Genomic DNA, 22,748 nt, shown 5'->3' with positions numbered 1-22,748 from the left:
TTTCAGTATCCAATCCCATTCTTTGAATCCGTAACGAAGCGGTTCAGTGGAATGTCTCTATAGGTAGAGAACTGTGAGCAGGGCTTACTTGTGCTGGACTTGGTACTACTATTTTGTCTCCATAGTTCTGCCTGCCTGCCTGCCTACCTGCATATCTTCCCTGGCTTTGGACATTCCTTTCTTACCTGCAATGAGTACTAGATAAAACATCACTGTCTTTGACCCGGTCACGCAGTTAGAGGGTGCAACTCTTTTTCTAAGCTTCTACTAAAGAGAGAGAGAAAGAACAAAAACATTTTTCAAAGATTCAAGCTCTGCATGTTGCTCTGCTGAAAAGTGTTTGATCTTGTGGATATGCACAGAGCACATCTCTAGGGAGTGGTGAGAAAGACCAGGGTTTGGGTCTCCTTCCCTTGCAGAAGAAATGAAAATCGGAAAACTCTGTACAAATATTTCTTCCTACGCTGACTTCAAACCAGCATTAATGTTTCCATCGATGAGCATTGTTAAAAGCTGACTTAGACCTTCAAAATCACAACATAGATTTTAAAAGAACTGGTTTCTTTCTCTTTTTGTTTCTTGTGGCTTTAGAAATCGTATCTGTATGCCAAAATAGTGATTTTTATCACTCAGGAAGTGAGAACCTAAACCATGGACCTGGTGCTATACAAACACAAAAGCGTAAGGCAATCTCCAGAGATGTGAGAATCCAAAACTAGCAAGTAGAAAGCTAATTGAGTGAATATGAGGAAATACTGGACCTCTCTTGGTCTGTGTGACAGACAGTGTGTGATCTTGGCACACGGACAAAGGCATTTTAAGTACCATCTTCAAGAGGGAGATAGGATTTTAAAGATAGGTTTGGGATATCGGGAGGGGAATCATTACAGAAGTGAGGTTTAGTCTGGGAGAAAGCACACAAGAACACACCTTAAGGTTTTATCAGTCCAGAGCTGGATGTTAGCACGATGGATCAAACAGAGGCAGAAGTTAATGTCTGTTCAAGAAAAGGACATGCTGAAGGAGTTGTAGGAATAGCAAGGAGAGAACACGATGAGCTGGTTAGCATAGCCGATGATCCCTCAAGCAGCTGCTTGGAATAGGACTCAAAATGTGTAAGGGATCTTTTTCCACAGCAGTCGTGTCATTTTCGCCCTTTACCTACTAGCTCAGTAACACATTCTTTCATGGTATTTGCTCTCTCTGTCTTCCTTTGATGCCACTGTTTTTTTTTCACAGTATTTTCTTCTTTGACAACTTAAAAAAGTTTTAGGAAATGTTTTTTCCTGACCTTCGTTGTAGGTACTCAGTATTTCCCAGGATTCTGATGGTCCTTTATTAATTCTGTTAAAGATGTGATTTGTGCAACAAGGAGGTGATTCATAGAAAATCTCATTGTTTATCTTCACCCTTAAAAAATAAGCATACATGTAGTCTGTTGGCTGCTAATTACTGGATGAAAATTTTCAGGCAGGTAGGTGCTAAGCTCAGAAAATTATGGGTGCACGTAAGTCAGAGCAGATAGGTAAAGCACTGTGTGATAAGCCCTGTTATTGGATCCCGTGGCTTTGTCCAAAGGTTTACAATATTTATTCTTCTTCTTGAAGTATCAGATCCTGGTGTTCAGTTTTCAGATAATCAGTTTCAAATCAGACTCCACTCTCCAAAATTACTTCCCGTAATTTCAGAGAAAGGCTTCAAGTTGTGATTTCTAAAGGTGTCAAACCCTATAAGAGCACACATTTTTGTTATTTTTAAATTACACCCACGATTTTGAAGGTCTCACTCACTCTGTAATGATACTAATTACAACGCGAAGCAGCTTTAGAGTAGCAGCCTCTGCTGTTTAGGAATGAACTGATGGCATTACTCTGTTGAAAATAGCTTAATCTGTTGTACTTGCTCTCATGTGTCTATTTCTAGAGATTGATTTCTACAGATGGGTTATACCTATGTCTAAAAATTCCTCAAATTAAGTTAGTTCAGAAAAGATCTTTGTTTTTGAGTTTGGAAGTGCCTGTTTGGGAGCCTATGTTACACTCTTGAATATGCAGTCGCATTCTGTTGTAATTTCTCTCTCAGGCTTTTGTGAAGAATTTACAAAGATCTCTTTTCTGTAGTATTCTTTGTAATAACAGCACTTGCAGCTGGAAGAGTAGCATGTAGACAAGGGCTAGGAAGAGAAAAAGGAGAACAGTACTGTTATTTGTGCCATTTCTCTCAAAATTTCCCAAAGATTCTCTTTATCAAAAAGAAGGGTGTACTACTTAAGTGGTGAAACTGAACAAGTCTGAGTCTGTAAACCCTTGACTGTATCAGAATTTTTTCTTATTGGACCTTGGCAGAACTGCACCTTTGTTTTCCCTAATGTTTAAATTTAGTAAAATATCTCATTGTCACACCGTTTGTAAGGTGTGTCGTAGATGACTGCGTGTTCTCCTATGTGTTACATACAAACATTTCAGGTTTTGGAATGCAGTGTTCGCTTCAGTGGATCAGACTGAATCTTTCTGTGCTACTATTTCAGGCTGCCCTCCAGAGCTGCTCTCCTCATGATGCCTCAGGCTGGACTGGGTTGTGTGGATCAAGCTGCAGGCCCTTGAGCCATCTCTAGAATGCACATTAGATGGGAGTCCCTCAGGGCTACCAACAGCTAAAGACTTACCTTGCTGCAGTCCCAATAAGGCTGTTCTAGCAATCCTGCTGTACAGATTGTGTTTCCACTGCATGAGCTGCCTCTTTACTCTTTGTCATTATCCGTAACCACCACAACCTCCGGGTCTCTGCTCTTATAAACCATCCTGCTAACATGAGTGGAGAAGAGCAATATCAGAAGGGGGAGACTCAGTCTCTTCTGAGAAATTACAGAACTACCATTCAGCCCCAGAATCAGCAGAGTACCCCGCATTCAGGTGGCAGGAATGACATGGAAGTCATCTGAATCATGTTTAGGAATGAAGAGACAAAGTGAAGAGAGAAGATATGTTTTTGGATTCAGGAATTTCTAGGAAAAGAAAAAAAGAAGAAAAGCTATATTATTTTCGGACACAAAGGACCTTTATTTCTCTCTTAAATTTTCTGTCAAAGAGAGACTTCTCAAAGTCAGTTGTGAAAACAACAGTGCTCATTACCCCACTGGAATTTATAAGCTGGACAGGGAACCTGAAGGTTGTCTCTCTTCAAAGAGACAATTCAAAATACTACAAAACCCTAGGAAATTAAATGCAGTTCTGTCTGGCCAGGACCTGAGCAGGATAGAGGAGGAACTGTCAAAAAAGGGAACTAAAACTGCTGTTACCTGCTTTTAACATGTTATATAGAAGTTCGGAGTTTCCTCACTGCAGTGAGGCTAGGCTTGAAACAAATAGAATTGAACAGAAAACATACCCTGATTGGTCTCCTGTAGTCAGTCTTCCAATCAAGACTGAAGCATGCAATCATCTACTTGGTGAATGTCTGGTAAATAAAGTATGATGGCCTTTAAAGTAGAGGATATATTAATAAACAGAAGGAGGTCTTCTAGCCTTGTAGGGGAAAAGTCCTCAACTTACTTTACAAACTTCTATCAGCTCACCGGCCTCGAATGGGAGTGATCTGGCAATGATGAAGTGGCTGCCTTGGATGCCTTTTAGGGACCATCTTTTGCTTTCTTGGTTGCTTGCCCTAGCCTGATAATCAGGAATCCATGAGAAATGGTAGGAAATGTTGGTTTACTGTGCAGGGTGACTACCTGGCAGTGAGGGTCATAGCAGGCAGCAGGCAGTGCAGAAAGGAATTCTCTTCAGAGATCGTGATCCCATTCTTGTGACCTGTGTGAGCAAGATCCTGCCCTGTGTATGTTCCTGACTCTTTTACTCTACTAATTTGCCACTTCAGACCCGGAAGGTACCCGAATCCTCATACAGGAAGCATCATGAAATCTTTGTATGGATAATGAGAGAGGAAAAGAGAGTGTAGTCAAAAACTCTAAATCTTCCTTAGGGTTCACTAGAACATGGCCTGGCTATGAGGGGGGAAATGGTAAATGATTTTCAAAGCTTTTTAAAAAATCATACAGGACAGTTGTAGGTAAAAACTTATTTAGATATGAGTCCAGTGCAATAAAAGCACTCTCAGAGGAGAGCTCTTTATTTTATAGTCAGTGAGGAAATCCTGTGTTATCTATGTAAATTATCTAAGGCAGAATAACACAAATGTCTGCAGGGTACGCACGCACGCTCAAATTGATTGCCGACCTTTGTCAATTGAGGAAAGCTTCAGTTCTCTTTCTCACTTCTGAGTCTCACCACAAACTTGTTTTGGCTGTCTTTTGAGGTTACTTATACTGTTAATAAATTTCCATCTGTACTTGTTTTTTCTTAACATTACTTCTAGCACTTGACATACAGAAACGTAGAGTAAATTAGTATGGGAGTCTTTGTGGCTTGCAAACTTAAGCCTGAGAGTTACTGCTGGAGAAGGGGGAACTGACAGTAAATGCTAGGAGTGGACAAAAAACTGTCCCTACTAGTACTGTCTGCACTGTTGCCATTACAGCTTGCTCTCTTCATTTCTAAGGCATTCCAGCAAGGAGGTGCTTTACCAGACATCTCAGTTTCAGAATGGAGATGACACTTTGTCTTTTACACCACAGAATTGTCCAGCTGGAGACATCTGCCTGAGGCAGTTGCTAACTCTGCCTCCTCTTCCTTGGCCGGTTTTCTAAGGGCCATAAGGTAGACTAAGTCACAGGTTCCCTTATGAAGTTCTTGCACAGCTGCTCGTCTCCTTGGATGTGGATGTGGGTGATCTGAGGGGTGTCATGGAACTGGGGTGGATGTGAACAGTCAGAGTTTGAGGGGTGAAAGGCTGTAGCACTGTCTGGTGTGATGGCAAGGAAGTGGCCTTTCAGAGAGGTCAGGAGGTGAAGGAAAAGAAGTGGTGAGGACAGAAAGAGAGAAGATGAAGGAGTAGCACGCAAATCCTTTCTTGTTCCTCCTACAAAACAAGTCATGCAATACAGGACTGCCTGATGAACTGTGTTTGTGAAATCTGCTGAAAACTTAAGAGTTGAACTGTCGAGGGAAACCTGGCCTCATCTCTCCAGCATATTGCTGTGCTGGAAGGTGGCAGACAGGAGAAGACTCAGAAATCAGATCAGCTCTAAGATATGCAGACCATTCTCCTTGCAATACAGAAAATGTTAAATCTAAATCAGCAAATTACTTTTACTTACGCGTTCTTGAGGTTTTTTCGTGCTGGCCACGGGCAGAAGTAGTAATCATTCAGGCCTGTGATTGTTGCCTATCTCAGTTGCTGCTGGCTATGGAAAGGGAATTGAGACAGCACATCACAACAGACATTTATCTATAAAGCAGGCAGTACAGAAAGCAGATTTTGAGTAGCTAGAAACCCTGGGCTAAGATGAATGTGAGTATAAAAGTCTGTCATTTGATGGAGAGATATGTTCTACTTAGTTTAATTAGTGTTGATTGATTTTATTTTGATGCTCTCTCTGATTTTGCAGGGTAGTGGACCTGTTCCATCTTCCATTTCAAACTGTGCTTTGTGCATCAGGATTTTATTTTCAAAACTTCAACTCAGTTGTGGATCTGATTTTATGAAGTTATCAAATATAAGCACTTTCAGAATGGTGGGCAGTAGATTTAGAGTTGTATCTCTGTCTTATACTTCCTTTAATAGCCAGACAACATCTAGGGAGTTTGGAAATTTTTCTGTATGTCAGGGAATTTTTCTAGAGACAGTTGTCAACAGTTCAAATCTACTGCTTAGGTGAACTGTCTGCCTTCCAGAATTGAGACACTGTTCTTTTTCAGAAGCAGATGGGGTAATTATTGTAGCTGAACATTATTAAGCAGGCAAGACAGCAAACATCCACACCAAAGAACAGAGCATGGCGCATCTCCTTTGAGGAGGATAGCATGTCATATCTGTATTGGTGAGCTAAATGGTACAAAAGTGGGGCACAGCTCCTGCAAAATGACCACGAAAACGTTGTAGTCACTGGCCTTTAAGAACAGCCATGCCTTCTGCACCAGTTTTATGAGTCCAACCTCTCTTTCTTGGTATTTAGTAAAAGCTTCTGAAAATGAAACATTCTGATTCTAACTTACAAAATTAATTAAAAAAAATTAAACTAAGAAGACCTCTTTAAGATTTCCTTAGGGGAAAAAAATGAAATAAAAAGTATTTTGTTCAATACAATCATTGTTCTTATGTAGTTCAGCTTAACCGCCGATGTTCTTAACCATCTGTTCAGGTCCAGTACCCAGAAATGGGTGAGACTGGTACATGGAGATTTTGGCACTGTGTTTAGAAGCCTGTTTTTGTATGTGGATCTCTCCCAGAATGACAGGCGCATCCTAACTATGTTCACTAATGCTATGGCTGGCACCTCATTTTGCTAAATCTAGCTGCCTCAGTCACCGTGACCCTGCATACTGTTGGTTTGAATTTAGCATTCTGTGGGTTTCAAGCATGCCATTGTATTTCCTATGCTGTCATCTAAATAATTATGCAGTCTGTTCTCATTGCAGTTGTCTTAGCAGTACAGCCTTAACTATGCTTACATCTTACCTATTTATGCACAACATAGTAGTGAGTCATTACCCTCCAACACTAGTGCTATCCATTTTAAAATGCAGTCCTAAGTATGAAATTGCTGCCAGGCACTTTCTGAATTCATGGAAGGGTCTGGCAACATTCGTCCAGTTGCAGGACAATAGATGCAAAGACTGTACTTGGATAATGCTCTTCAATGTTAAGTTAGACTTGATATGATAATAGAGTTTCTTAGAGTGCAATTTTAATGTTTCTGAGTATGTTATGAAAATATGTGGGAAACTGTAAACAGATGAAAAAGCAAAGCATAAGGATATAAATCATCTTTGAGATTATTTCGGGAATAACAGAGGCACTTGGCATTAGAGAAATGCGCATGTCAGAAATGAATATAGTTAGAAGCTGAAGGCTTACAGACTTCAGAGAGAAAACAGAATGAATTAAAACTAAATCAATACAGAAAGATGTGTATTAAGTTCCCAGTCTGCCTTATTACTTACAGAGTTTAGGGAAACAAAATAATTTCATTAAATGGGCAGGGCTGGGATAACTAACTGACTTTAACTCTTTGAAGATAGCATTTATAGTGGTAATAAAAAATCCACTACAAGCAAAACATTCTAGCTTTGAACTGTATCGATTTAATCATTATTCTACCACTAAAAAGAAGGCAAGAAAAAAACCCAAATATTTATTTATGTGACATTTATCAACGGTAGTGGACTAAATCATAAGCACAAATAATAAATCAAATTATTTGTGATTAATGGAAATAATAGGAAAAAAGTCGAAGAGAAAAATAGGGGTTTGTCTGAATTATGTGCACTGTTAATGTTTGGAGAGTAACAGATGATCTGAATACGGCTTGTGAGTTCTTCAGTATGTACAAAAGCCAGGAGCATTTCAACAGAGACCTCTTCCATTGTTGTTAGCAGCAGCTGATCCCTACCAGGCTTTGTAGGATTAGTGGACAGACAGTGACAGACTCTAGTAGAAATGTACCGACCTGTGGATGCCCCCAAGTTCAATCATTTTTTTCTGTATGTGTTTGAGCAAAGCTGCACAAACTGTTTGAAGGTGTCTGCTAGTCTTTCTTTAGATGTCATCATATAATGGCTGAAAGGTAGTGAAAAGCATTGCTGAATATGCATCTTTCGGTGGCTAAAAGAAAGTATCATCAGTACTCAGAGGAAAAAGAGAAAACAATCTGTTGTTAAAAGTCGAGATAGGAAGAAAAGGGGGCACAATCATAGTGTGCCTTAAAATGACAAAAGAGAAGACGCAGCCTCAAAATATGGTTTAAATAGTCCAGGAAGAGCCAACAATTAGAATCAAAAGAGATTTAGTACCGTGTCCTGGAAGCAATGAAGTTTTTATGCCTTGGCACAAAAAACTGAGCATATTATCAATGAAGAGAAATGAATTACATGCCAGAATGTTGCTTGTTGTGTAGTAGCTTGTAAGTTTATCTCATTAAAACTGTTGTTAAAAAAGTCCTTTGTTTATGTTAGTATTAACATTTACAGAATTGTAAAAGAATACAAAAATAAGTAATAACAACTGAATTATGAGTAAGATTTCCAATGCAGCAGTGCGTGTGTGCAGTGCAGTTGCATCCTCTGACATATGTAAGGGGCCTAAGGCAGCCCTCAGTTCCTCTGTGTTAGCATCCCAAGTAGCGGTACATGAGGAAAATCTGGCTGCCCTGAACAAACCTGTCCACGTGGGTCAGAGTAAGCCGAGCACAAGGATTTGTCCCATACTTCCTCGGGGCATAAATGGTGTGTCATGGAAAGTATCTTCATCATCTTGAGAGCTGATGCAATCCTCTCTCTCATGGGACTGACAGGGACGCTGCCCAGGAGGTTCAGGCTCCCTGAGCTCAGGTTATAAATTGAGTGTTAGCTTTTCCTCTCCTAAACTTAAAAATACCTGAACAGTGTTCTTATTAATTTTACAAATCCTAACCTAAAATCTTTCTTGCTTTGGTATTCACACGACTAGTCACACTCATCTGAATTAGATTATCTTCATGAATTAAAGGAGCAGAACTTGATCATTATTTCTGTGTCATTCATTAAAGTTTAGGTTAAGAATATCTATCAATAATACAGTTCCTGCAGTTTAAAATGAGGTGTGTGGTTTCTGAACACCTCTGAGGTGAGGCCACTCTGGTACATACTGTAAGCAATCTAAGTTGACATTTATAACCTTACCATCTATTTTTCTTCTAGAAGAGAATAATGAATTATGCAAAAAATTTGAAATGAATTCCAGTATACACTTCAGAGCAGCACAAATGCTATTTTAAAAGCCATTCAGACTTTTTCTTCTTAGAAAAATCTTTAGGTTTTGGATAACTTGTTAAGAAAATACGACGTTGTTTCATCTTTAACCAAGGAAAAGAATTATCACAGTAAATTGAAAGCAATTCATGAGACTCGAGCAAAAGATGTGATATAAAATGCCAAGGAAATCACATGATTTCCATTCACATACTTTCATTATCTTTACACTAACAGAGAAGAAGCTACTTTATTTCCAAAGATATCCTCTTATAATAACTCGGATGTTATTATAAGTGCACGGTTGTTTTCAACTAAAGGTAAAAATAATTGGCTTTATGACACCAGTCTTAGAAAAAATCAAGGTGGGAGGAAGTCCTTTAATGCATGATGTTGAATTATTTGGTCACAATGGTTCAAGCTTGAGTAGTTCTGTATTTGCTTTTCCACAGAATCAGAACAGGGTGGGTTCACTGCACTATTGAGAGCTCTTCGCTTCCTACACTTAGTGGCAGCTTCTTTTTAAACAATCGAGACATTACACTTTTCCCCAGTAGGAAAAGAATCAACATAGCTGCAAACAGTTATTTAGTTTCTATAACTGTACTCAAAAACTGGAATGTAGAAAATGAAAATAAAAATACTTGGTCCATACTTATAGTCCAATTATATGCAACAATTGATGGAATCCCAGAAAGTGCTGTTAATGTTCACATACATATATAATGAGATTTAAAGTGCCTATATGTTAAATATGTATCATACTGATGGGTTCTTCATAAATGCATAAGAGAGAGATTTATTATTCATATCACTTCAGGACTGTACTGGATTCTGTTCAGTAAAAAGCAGGACAATGTGCTTTCTTCCTCAAAGAACATAAAGCTCCACTTAAACAAACTGGTGGGATTCTGTACCTTTAAATGTGAAATGGGCTGTTTTTTGGGGCTGGGATAGTATGCAAAATATAAGGTAGCCGTAATTTTTAAGGTTTGTGACATATTATGCATGGTTGAAACTGTTATATCTATTCCTATATGCATTCAATTAAATAACTCATCTTCAGTGATGTATTCTAGTGTACTCCTGGGAACAAATCCAATGTCTTTAGCTATCTATTTTACATGAAAGCAATTATTGTAATATCTCTAATGTCTAAGTGGTATTGTCATGAGTGCCATTTTAGCCTGGTCCAAAGGATTTATTTATATGAGTTTATCTATCTACTCTTCAAATTTATTATGCTTTCAAGAATATCCACAGAGTCACATTAGCATTTTTGTATCCCACAGCCAAATGTTCAAGCAGAATTGAATATGACATAAATAATCAGAGCTCTCGTCTTCTGTTTACATAAAATGACCTCTTGCTGGTGCTTAACCTTTCCCTTTTCTCATCCTAAGTTCCCTGCGACAGCCCATGTGAGTTATTTCTTCTAATTCTCTGTTTCTCCCTTGTGCTGTGTGATGCTAGTTCAGATCTGCTGTAGACTACAGCCGCTGTTTTGAAATCTCTGGGAATGTGAATGTTATAGCAGTCTGCAGAAGAAAAGTTCTGTCTCATGTTGCTGCAGATTACCGTTATCTTACAGCAGTAGTAAAACGTGCCCACGAGCACTGAGTGCTCAGCTGTGCCACTGTTCGACTCAGTGCAGTTATCCTTTGTACAGTTCTGCTTTCCCAGAGGTGCAGTGGGGATAACTGTCTATTCCAGAGAAGTGTTTAGGCCTTATGCACTGATGTGATCCTTAATGTTACAAAACAATATGTCATTTTCATAAATCATTATTAGCATGGCCACAGAAGGTGCTATTTTTGTGTAAAATTCCAACCAACTGGGAGGTAGCTAAACATCCTTATCAATACTGTTGTCACCGTCATGGATTAGTACCAGTGGCTCGCTTCTGCTAGTTGACTTTGTATTTAACAGCCTCTGTGAGCTCTTCAACTTTGACTTGGTGATGCTTTGGGCTCACTTTGTAAAGGGAAAATAGACAAAATGGAATGACATGGCAAAACACATACTTGAATGTGAAACGTAGGAATGGGAGATATGCAGTGATTCAGTTGGCAGAGTTTGGTGGGATGACCTGGTTCTTTTTTCATTTGGGTGATGTTGCCATATGGGCAGAACAGCCTGATTTATTAAAGATCTTTAAATCTGGAGACCTTGTGTGGGAGTCTTCTGTTGGAAAAACATGCAGTTAGCCTTTCTTCCTACAGAAGGCTGCAAACTGGAATTCGGTCTACAGCTGAATCAGCCTTAGTGACTCAGAATCAATGGGAAATACACTTCTGTTAGCTCCTTTGATTACCAAAAATGTTATATTTTCATTCTATATGCGATGTGTATTATAAATAATAAATGTTTTATCTCTGATTTCATGCAAGATTGTACAGCTGAATTCCAGATTTGTTTGCTTTTATTTTCCTAATATCTGTGAGATAAATTCTTAACTCTAGTCTGCAGCAAGAGTGTCTTGAATTAAGCTTCCTTGGGCTGTTCACGTTGGTGATTTTCAACTGAAACAATAGTAAACACACATTGGAGTAATCATTATATATTGATATATTTTAACATAATGGAAATTATTATTTATTTAGTGTTGCTGAAGGGGCTAAAATGCTATAAATAAACAGAAGGGAAGACGAAGACGAAGAAGGGAAGTCAAGTCTCCAATGCTACATTAAACATGTTTGAAATCTCTGCAGAATTCAGATGAGAAGTGAAAGGTTTGCTTTGTAATATTCCTATCCACTTGCCCAAAGTCCTGAACTATAGTGAAAAATGGGGATTTATCAGCACATTCAGGAAGGCTGAATATGTTATTGTGCATAAAGCATTATGGAATTTCTCATTTAAATTAACTGTAAGAAGTTAAGAAGCAGCTGAAACAACACCAAGCTCCACCCAAAATTGACATGTACCAGCAGAGGAATTTGTTGGGTATTGTTTTGATCTTGTTTTCTCAACTCCTCATCTCCTACCGTTACCTTATACGGCCAAATGAGGTCTTGCAGGTAGTGTGGTAAAATGAGTTTGATTGACAGAATAATTACTGGAACCATTCTGGTGGGATCTTAAAGGGCAGAGAATGCCTCCAGAAGAACTCTCCTGAGACTACTAGCTCATTCAGTACGCTGAAGGACAGAAGAACAGCATTAGTTCATTGTTGGATGATAAACTTAATGTTTTAGAAATGTTATGAAATCTGCAGAATAGGGCCCAGCTAATTAGGATTGTATTCTGTCTATAAAAACACAAGTTACAAAATACTTCTTTTCTAGGTAAATAAGAGTAATTCTTTTTTTATTTGAGTAAATTTAATTAAAGCAAATTAAAAGTAATTAAAAGTATAATTAAGCAATTCCTCTTTTGAAGGCAAAAGAGGAATGCCATTTGTAGTATGGCTTGCAGGGCTGTCTGGGCCTCTGATTTCTGAGCAAGCATCCTTTCAGTGTAATAAGAGGGGGCTCTGATTATAGCAATATTCTTAACTAAATCCCCATAATCCTCTTCCATATTGAATGAATCTCCTTAGAGGTTTGTCTGCTCTAGGATGCAAATGCGGTGTCACGTACAACTTATAGAATCATCACAAATAGGTAGGAGTGGCACAGCCCATCGGTTCTTCCAAGACTGTACCTCCATCATTCCTCACAGGCTGACCGGTTCTTTAGTACTTCAAGTGAGGAAGACTGCACTTGCTGCAAGCAGTTTGTTCCAGTGCTCTTCTGCTCATTGTTAGAAAGTTCTGAATACTGTTACGAGGCTTTCCTTAGTCTTTCCCTCCAGAGAGTAAATAGTCCTTCTAGTCTTTACGTTTCTAGACTTACAGTTGGGCTGATTTCTCCATTATGGATTCTGTCAAGAAGATCAAGTCTTCTCTGCTTTCACTGAAGTTGGAGAAATGATGGAGAATTTGCACTTGCAGCCAAGATATTGCCACGTTGTCAGCCACTTTCTGCACATCTGCACCTTCCTCTACACTGACCACCCTCAGCATCTGTGCCCTAAATAGAGCAGTCTGCATTTTCTGGAAGATTTCCTCTGCTGCTGAAAAATACTTCCTTTGAGGAGCAGCAGATTGCAGGGGTCACTGCTAGATAGAACGGATGCAGCAGAACATGATGCACTGTGGTTAAATGGATTTTAACCACTGCTCTTGTTCCTGTACTCTGTCTTTCAGCTTTTTTTGTTATGCTTTAACAAGTTCTGTTACACTTTAAACAGATGTGAGTTGTATCTACACTCTTCTTTTGCCAAACAGAACAGTGGCAATAATAATTTCGGGGTCTATTAGGGCAGTGTTGGAAATAACCAATGAAATAGCAGCCTTTTGAATATAGGCAAAGGCTGGAGGTGTGGGATGCAAAGCAAGGCAAGTGTCATTAAAAAAAGACTGGGAGCAAGACTTGCTGAAAACAGTTGTTTATTGCTTTCACTCCAGCATATGTGTAATTTCACAGCACAGCAAGCAGCAGTCAGGGATTTTGCATAAAAGAGGCAGTCAGAGCATTCTGCACAATTTGCCCCTCCCATTTATCCCGGGTGAGCGACCAAGTTGTGGCAGGCACAGGTGGTGACCATTGCTCTGTTTGAGTTTCTCACTCTCCTTGTTGTGCCATCTGCTCCTCTTTGCTCCTGCAAACACCGTGCAGGGGACAGCAGAGAAGCAGAATCCTGATAAGGCTAGCCTGAAATCTGACTCCCGTCCTTAAGGGCTATTTCTCTGGCCTTCAGGTGGTCACACATTTTTAATAGCTAATTTCCACATACATGGAGCTCAGCTCACAGCTACGAGACGCCTCTGTTTTCATGGGACAAGATGGTGGTCGAGGGGAACTCCCTTTATCTCCTCTGCTAGAATGAATTCTTCGCAGCCTTAGCAGTCAGCTGAGCCCTCTCTTTTTACAGTGCTCTGATACCTGAAGGTATTCTGCATCTAGGCTGCTGTGGTCCTCTCTCCCTTCAACTCCAGTTGCACGTTCCTATCTGCTGTCAGCCAATATCCTTTCTGTGCCTCACAATGTCATATTACCTGCAGATTTCATAGAAGCATTTTCTAGTCCATCGTCCAGATTGTAAAGGAAACTTAGGATGAAGCAAGACCTGGGCCAAATTCCCGTGGCCCCAAACCTAATAGAAAGCTGTTGCTTGATTAGTCCTTCAATTTTAACAGTTATCTGTTAATAATTACTCTTAGCATATTCTTATCCAAATACTGTTTTGTCCTGCCTTCCATTACTTTCAACCAAATGTCTTCTAAAAGACATGCCTTCCAACTGTTCCCCACCTTCACTGTGTTAATGGGTTTTTGATTTCATATACAAAGTTGATGGACGCTTTCAGTGACAAATTAATTGACCTCTGAAAGCAGCTTATTTCTACAGTTAAGGCCACTTGAACACATGGTATCTAATGCTTGCGCGTACCAAGGATGTGGAATTAATATGGTGATTTCACAAAATACTGACAGCAAGTAAATTACCTGCCACTGGACTATGTTTTTTGTTATTTCTTGCAGAGCCTGGAGTTCAGCATCTTCCCCTACCTTTTCTTTTGAATCTGCAAATGAAAAAGATCTACTGGCTTATTACACAGAGAAGCATAAAAGTAAAGCCTCATTAGTAGTGACTGTGCTCCATAGTTTTGCAACCAGCAAGGCTGTTTGTGCCTTACTTCATGGATTTGGAACATGCCTGTGGCGTACCCATGGCAGTAAAGCTCACAGTGTTAAAGCAATAGCTGTGTTGCACACATCAGTGAGCAGCTGATGCTGCAGAGCCCACTGCTCCCAAATAAGCCTTTATATCTACATGCAGTAGTTTATGTGATGTAACATCATCGGTGCTGTTCTTTAAAATACTATGATGTTTTTTCTTTTGTCTCATCATCTTACAGCTCCCTGCTCTCTGTATGCAGTTGTCACTAAAGTGAAGGAGGTGGCTGGTGACTGTGACCTCATGGGTACTGTCCAGTTAGCCATTCCTTGGTGTGGTAAATTGAAGGCCAAGAAAAAGGTGCATGGCAGTGAACTATAGCATCAATTAATAATAGATAAAGAAAGAAAAAAATAATAACTCAACTTTTGTGATTTTCAGAGGAAAGCTTAACTGAAGGCTTAAGACCAAGGACAATTCAATTCTGCACATAAAACAGTTGCTGCCTTCCTTTTTGCCTGGAGGCCACCGCTTGCAATCTGCCTGCAATTACCTGTGTCTAGAGGCAGCTTCGGGTTTACTTAGTGAGAAGGTGTTATTTGAAGTGTGCACACATATGCCGCCAACCTTGACTACACAAAATCTCCTTTACACATAAGCAGACAATCATCTGGCACAGTATAAAACCCTTAATTAGCTTATCGCAATCACTTTAAGGTGAGTGAAGAAATGTTTTCTATCACTGGATAGCATTTGTAAAGTGATACGAGTTCACTGTGCTGATTATAGTCAGGTCAGCTCTGAGATGTTGTTCTCCCTTTTACTATACAAGGGAGAAATTGCTGAAATCACCAGACTTTTCCATTGTAAAGGAATCGTTTTGCCGCTTGTGATAAAGAAGTCTCTGTAGTAAGTTGGATAAAATTAGGTCACAGCAACATGCAGTCAGTCTCCATGTCTGCCAGATATTTCAGTTTTGACCTTTACTGTCCACAGCACTGGCATTAATTATAAGAGAGTGTTAACTACTTTTAGTCTTCACAGAAGTCTTTTAGCCAGACTGCTTATTAATATTAACATGGTGTCTGTTGGTAGCTCAGCGTAGTTTTTCTAAGATTGTTTGGAATCTATTACCGTGATAACAACCATCCAAGCAGTGCTAGATATTACATCTGGAAATCACTTAGCACAATGATGCTATGTCCGTGTGGTAGAGAATTCTCTTTGCCCTGCGCCTTGCTATGGAAAGCATCTGGCTACAAATACAAGGTAAAAATGGTAACACTCTGATATTTACTATTTTGTATTCACTTTCTGGGTTATGAATTAGTAACTGTTCTGGGGCAGTGATGAAAATAACTTCAGACAGAAAGACAATAAGTCTGCGTCTTCCTGTATGGCTGGCTGGAAGTCTGTGATGTGTGGTGCTGCATATCTAATTGTGGCTTAGCACTTTGGGAAACTGCAAGAGAACTTCCTGAAAGATGTTGATCCTGCCCTGCTACATGGAAGTAGTAAAGAAAAAATGACAGGAAAGACAAGAAGGTCCAGGTTGCCCACGGAAGGCTGCTGTCTTGAAATAGAGAAACTCAATCTGTCTGCACCTGGTAGGAATAGATCTTTCACCAAATAGTACAAGATCTTTTTCAAGATGAGTGTCTACTGGAGATGCGTCAGATTATTATCCCTCAGAAGCATGAAGAAGATCACAGGAACAATATGGGCTGCATGGGAGGTCCTCCACAGTATGCACTGATTAAAGAAAGATGTGTGTGCGTTTCATTCTATTTTTATTGCCTGAAAGAAGAAATAAAACACATAAGGAAAACAGATTCCTCAGCTTAATGAAATCAACCATTGGCCTTAATGCCGAGATACCTGCCCATCATCTAATCGGTGAGAAGTTCTGTGAAGCAGACAGCTTCTGACACGGCTATGGCAGTGCCAGCCAACTCTTGCTTAAATAAAGCAGCCAATAAAGCTACATAATTTAAGAATTTTTCTAAGTTGCAGGATTTTCCCAGTCACAGCCTATTTTTTGTAAAGCAGAAGAAGTAGGATTATTATTAACTACTACTGTAGGTTACCACCCTCATGCCTTTTATGAATAAAATCTAACATTTCAAGCTTTAACTCTTTTTTTTAGCTCCCAGGAACTGTGGTACACATTTTAGTAAATACCCTTTCAGTAGCTCTTCCTTCAGAGACATCTTGGATACTAATGTCACATATTCATTGCCAACATGTACTTGCAACAACGTGCAAAAAGATTTAGGCATTTGACCACGGCCTAAATGTAATGCAACTTAAGATATAAGTATCACTAGTTTGAGCGTTTGCAATGCATTTGAGACAACTAGTTTTTCATCATTTGTTTTTATAGGGTTCCCTACAGAGACTCATTTCTTTCCCCAGGAGTAACGGAGGTTGTGAGTCAGGTAGCCCTGCCAGGGTACATATGAGCATACAGTCAAGAGATGAGAAGATTTACTTTGGAAACATAATAGAGAAAAACAGCAAAACATCCTTTTTGGTTGTTACTTGGGGGAAGAAGTTTTCCTTCTTTTCCTGAACCTAGGACAGCAGTAAGGGGATGGGCTCAGGTGAATTTGGATGCAGCTGGAGATAGGAAAGAGTTCTGAAGGCCTGCTAGGTGTGGTGATGACCAGGCTGAAGCCTTCTGCAGGAGGAGCATGAATTCTGATCTGTGGAGCAAAAGGGCTTCTTACGAGCTACCTAAACTTTGTTTTCCCATTGCAAGTCTTGTGACAGATGGATGAGTAGTCAGAAGGGCAGGACTTAAAGCTCTAAATCTAAGAATTATTCAAGATGTGTCCAAGTGAGATTTGCAGTCCACCAAAGATGTCTCTTGGAGTCCTACGTCGCTGAAGAGCTGCTCATGAAGCCTGTCGCCAGTTCCAAACAGGTGGCCTCAGTATGACATAATGGCTCAGAGTCTAGGGCTGAGAAAGAGCAATTCCAGAAAATATATAAATAGAGTGGAATAATTGGCTGGAAGGGAAGCAGTGCCCTACGGCATTTGTGGTTGTCTCACGTTTATATTTAGCTATTCAGAGAAATCCTGACAAAAGTTATGAGAAAGCCATATATTTTCCAAGATATCGTCTATAGAACAGTAGAAAGCTGCAATAAGTAGATCATATGCACAGCTTTTCTCCTGATGAAAAATTTGGTATAACACCACTGACAGAGCATTTTGAGTGAGAGTGTGAAACTCCTTAACCTTTTGGTACGACCCATTCTTGGTCAACAAAAAGGGTGTGTTTCCCATCATGGTAGCTCAAGCTGGGGCATATCTTGGTGGAGACCACAGTGCTACGAGGTGTCCGATAAGTGTTTGGTGTGGTGTCTAAATGGGGATGGGGTTAGAAACAGATTGCTCTGTTTCAATACTCTCTCAAATGGAGTAACATCAGGTTAAAAGAAGGATGGTGCGCTGAGCAAAAGGCACGTCTCACTGGGTAACTGTTTTCACAGTTCCCATTTTGTCCACTTCAGTATGATTTAAAACAAAACCTGCTGAGGCAATTAAAAATTCTGTTACAGAATGCTTTCTCATGTAAACTGCTGCCTCTGTAAAACCAAAATGTTTTGCTGCTCTCCTACCCATGAGTTAATATTTGCAGTGGAAAATTACAAAAAGAAAAAAATCAGAATATTGTTTTGTTCTGCCTCCTTGAAAGGTTAATGTGATAAAGAAAGAAATGCTTCATTTCAGCGTTACAGTGCTTTCCTAGAACTTTTACATTTATGCTAACAATTTGAATATTGTAGAATTTTTCACTTCAGAAAAAACTCTTCATTTTGTCCCAATTCAGGGCAGAATAATAAAAAACTCTGTCTGTGATTTTGACCACTTCTAATTGTTTATGGCCTGATCAGCATCTGCGTGTGAGCATAGCTGCTTTATTTTCAAGCAACTTTGTCAGCTCGTCAAGGAAACTGTCAGGTGAATGGGGAAGACATAAAAGATTGATATTTGTAGAGCTCAATCCCCAATCATCCTGAGCCTGCGACAGCAGCTCACAAGGCAGTCTGACCCTGAAATGAGTACGTGGGACAGCTGGTTTGCTGTCCATCTGGAACAACGTCCTCTGACATTTGGGACAAAGGAATATTGAAAGCACAGCTTGCTGGATGTGTGACTTAAGTGGCAGTAGTGCTCATCACACAGCTGCAGTTCTTGACTTTCCTGCTCCTCCTTCCCTAACCTCCCTCTCCCAGGACAAAAAGCAAAGGCCCTTACACCCCAGTTGATAGCCTGGGTAACTGTTAGGATATCAGGAAAGGAGAGAGCTTCAGGCAGAATGTAGTGCAGTAAGTAACCTTTGTGGCTGACCCATCCTACTGAGTTTATCTGATGCTGTTTGTGGGGATTTCCAAGGACTCAGACTTGCATTAACCAGGACCACCAGCTGCAGTTTGGCCGTGCCTGGCTGCTGCTGCCAGTGGCTGCCACACGAAGGACATAGCTCTTTCTAAAGCCCCTTGCAGTTCTTTAGACACCAAAGTATCCTGTTGGTTATTACAGTGTGTTCTTGTGTGTGCAGGCAGATGTAAAGAGGTATAAATACTTTTCAAGTAAATGTGAGAAACTGGGGAACATCCTTTGTATTCACAATTGTCTCTAGTTTGTTCCAGCATACCTCCAACATTTATTTAAACTTACAAGCTACGGAAACAAACAGAATCAAAGAAACAAAGCAGCACCCAAAACGAACAAAAGAAACCCCCTAAAACTCCCGAGGAAAGCAAACTAGATTAGTTATCTTGCTTCCAAAAATCACCTAATGCTTTTGTGCTAAATGGTGCCATTTAGGAAGCAGGAGCTGGGGGCTTATCAGGAAGTCATGCAGATACCTTTTCTCTGCTTCTTTGGCAGATCTTGTGGAGACACGAAGAGATTTGCACAGACCCTGAAAATAGCTGATTTGTCAGGACAACGTGAGGGATAGTGCAGAGTTAATCAAGTGGAAGGGAAGTACTTGCCAGAGTGCCTAAAATACACAACAATTCTACAATCTGAGTTTCTTAGAAATACAGAAGTTTGGTTTGGTTTTTTTTTTTACCTTTTATTGGCGTGATGATTTATTGCTCTGCCTGGAGCATTATTCACAATGCTTTGAAATCTATTTTATCAACTGTTCAGAGCTCTGCTTTCAGATATAAAGTGCAGTTGAAAACCACACTAATGCAAGGAATGGTTTCAGTGATGGGTAGAGAGAGCAAGAATCGCCCAGGACACTGGAAAACCTTCCATTCTGCTGTCAAATTCCTCATGTAGCCAAACAGGAAAGCAGAAGCTTTTAGTGAGTATAAATTAGCCTGGCAAGAATAACTTTAGTTACAGTACAGCCACAAGAAAATTGTAAGTCTGCTTCATCCTTCTCCAAAAGTTAGTTCAGTTTTCCTCTGAGAGACGCGTATTAAAGATTCCCAGAACAATTCTGTGTCCTATTTCCTATGTAGGACCTTTTGTCAAAACTATTCATTGCACTCAAAGGTTTTTTTCTGTCTTGTTTTGATGCTGCAGATTTAAAGGATGAGATCATTTCTGTTGGATGTCCAGCTGTTAAAGAATCTGCATCTCTTTTTAAGAAGCTCAAGAGGAAAACACAGCGTCCTTGCCAGAAAAACAATCAGATAATAAGATTGGATTTTCTTTAATTGGGAAGAAAAGAGTCAGACATGATGTGATGTGGGGATGAATCAGCACAAACAAGAATGTCTGTGACCCAGAATTCTTTAATGTTGAAATGACTGCCATATTGTGTGTGGAATTACTTTTAGTTCTTGCACTCGAGTTTTCCATCTTCACTGCACCATGTAGCCAATATGCTGTATTTCCACGCTGTGCTAATTCTGAGGATTTTATCACAAGTCCCTTGACAGATGTTTACCTTCCTAGGGCTTAACTCTCAAACTAAGGAAAAGAGACCAATCTTGGTTAACATTTTATGTGAAGGTTCGTTTCTGATCACTCTGTCTACAGGAAAATTTGATGGCAGATCCGCCTCAGGTTTCTACAGTATTTGTCTGCTGCCCATCACTTGATTTCTTTGTTTAAAGCTGAGGTCTGGCAGATGCGCCTTAGGTCCTTACACAATTAATGTCTCCAGTGGAAGTTTTGCAGGAGTCAGGGACCTTCATCCTTGCAACACTCAACAAGATACACCAGGAGAAAGGCAGTGTAGTTTGCTCCCTTGTTAACATACAGACTCTGCTTTGCTGTTGCTAGAAGTTTATATTACGTCACTATTTGTTCCAGAGTTTTCTTTGTCTTCCTCTTACCATTCCTTTAAATTATTTCTTATTATTGTTTATATCCTTTGAATTTGAAGGACCATTACCAGATTTTAAGCTGTAAGAATTGTAGTCATTTGAACAAATTTCAGAATGTTGATTGATTTATTATGATGCTTTCAGAGCAGAGGGAGAATTTACTTATAGCAGAAGGCATTTTTCCTTTCCATGGGATTGATTATGAATTCTGTGATGGCTGTACAAATGGGAAGAGTGACTGAACTTCAATAATAAGGGAAAAGACAGACACTGCTAATGTTGTGCTGGGATGTGGTTAAAGACAGAGCTTGTGGGAACAAAGTACTTGCACAAGTACAGTTGTCATATCATCAATCAGTTATTATTCAGAATGTTTTCCTCCAAACTCTTAATGCTGATAAACAAATCTGGAGCTGTCCCTATGGTATGCCCTTGCCCTTCTGAAGGATATATGCAGCTTTGTTACAACTGTTGAAGACAGCAATACAGAAAATTTTACATTTGGTCTGCTTTGATGATATATTGGTAATTTGCTAATAATTGTAATTTGCGGTGGTAAATAAGGATATATTAGAGATCCATTTCCAACAAAGATCTTCAGTATTATTGGTGGCACACCTTATCAATGTACTTTAGAGGACTGAAGAGCAGGTGGAAGGAGTAATTGAATGTCCAAACGGTACTTGTCTTCTGTCATTTGTGGGATGCTGGAAGGAAGTGTATATCAAAATTCTCCAAGTCCTCTGATGGCAGCTAATGTTCTTCTGTTGATGAAGAAAGCCAGATGTAGAAAGAAAGTCTATGGTCTGCAAAACACAAAGCAGTCCTTAATCTTACTGGGAAGAAAGGTGGCTTAAACTGACTGAAGAGGACTTTAACCATAGACACAAACATTAAATGATTCTTTATCCAATGGGGAAAGCCTATGCAAAAATCAATCACTGAAGGGAAACGGAAGGCAGAAAGGTGTAGCTTTCAATTTGGTGATCCAGGTTAGCAGAGGCAGTGACTACAACTAGAATGGACACCTTGACTTTCTCCCATCCCATACTGTAGACACATGATCCCACGTTCTCCCTTGCACTGGCGTTTTTCTGACTACATAGCGCAAGGATGCTAAGCTGACAAAACGTGGCTTGCATTTTCTGGTTGGCAGGGTGCTCTGTCAGCTCTGATTTTTGAACCAGCTTGTGGTAGAATCCAGCAAGCATCAGTACAAGGGCATTGTGTGACAGCAGGTGGGAAGGAGAGCAGGGCTGCAGGACTGTGTTTTGGCAGCAGTTGACCATGGGAATGCCTTTGCTGTGTTTAAAATCCCTTAAACTCATTTATTTGAGTGCTGGTTTGTTTTGTAGTTCCAAAGTCGCTGATCACAAAAGAACAGCCTTCCTCTACTTTAATTTTTAAATAATCTGCAAGGATTATAATCTCCCCAGTTCTTCAAGGAGTGAAGTACTGTTTGTCTCTGTGTTCTTTTCCACTTCTTCAAAACCATCTGGGAAGAACCATCATATCATATCATATAAGGATATCTTATAACCTAATATACATGTCTTTGGGATTTCCTAGCAAGTATGGAAAGAGCAAAACCAAATTAAGCATGCTAAACCCAATTTGCATAGCCACATCCCCCATAGATGTACTATCTAGTAGTGTGCGTACGGGGGAGAGCCAGGGGCTTTCATCAGTAATAAAACAGAAATCCCTGAGAAAAACATGGCCACAAAGGAACATAGCACATTTGTCCTTGTATATGCACATAGCAACACTTGGACATATTCTCTCTTTTATTCAAGGTCTCCTGAGATTGGTGACATCAGAAATGCTGCACTGAGATTGATTTTACCTAGAACAGGCATCAAAGCCTCAGAAATGCCCTGCTAATGGATGTTATAGGGTGAGTGCCATTCCTCCTCTCCCATTTGCACTGTTAGTT

At 39.8% G+C, this 22,748-nt stretch overlaps 1 protein-coding gene across 2 annotated transcripts in view; it reads left to right on the top strand.

Moving 5' to 3' along the window:
* The window catches only part of MBOAT2 (membrane bound O-acyltransferase domain containing 2), a 154,051-nt gene that overhangs the window by 3,169 nt on the left and 128,134 nt on the right, over positions 1–22,748 (top strand). For both annotated transcript variants that reach the window (XM_025148772.3, XM_025148771.3), the window contains exon 2: positions 22,609–22,709. The gene's annotated coding sequence lies outside the window, so the exon portion shown is untranslated. The remainder of the gene's footprint in view (positions 1–22,608; positions 22,710–22,748) is intronic.

Source organism: Gallus gallus, chromosome 3, assembly GCF_016699485.2.
Source record: "Gallus gallus isolate bGalGal1 chromosome 3, bGalGal1.mat.broiler.GRCg7b, whole genome shotgun sequence".
NCBI lineage: Eukaryota > Metazoa > Chordata > Aves > Galliformes > Phasianidae > Gallus > Gallus gallus.
Note: the sequence above shows the minus strand (reverse complement) of the source record. Positions and strands in the feature narration are given on the sequence as shown.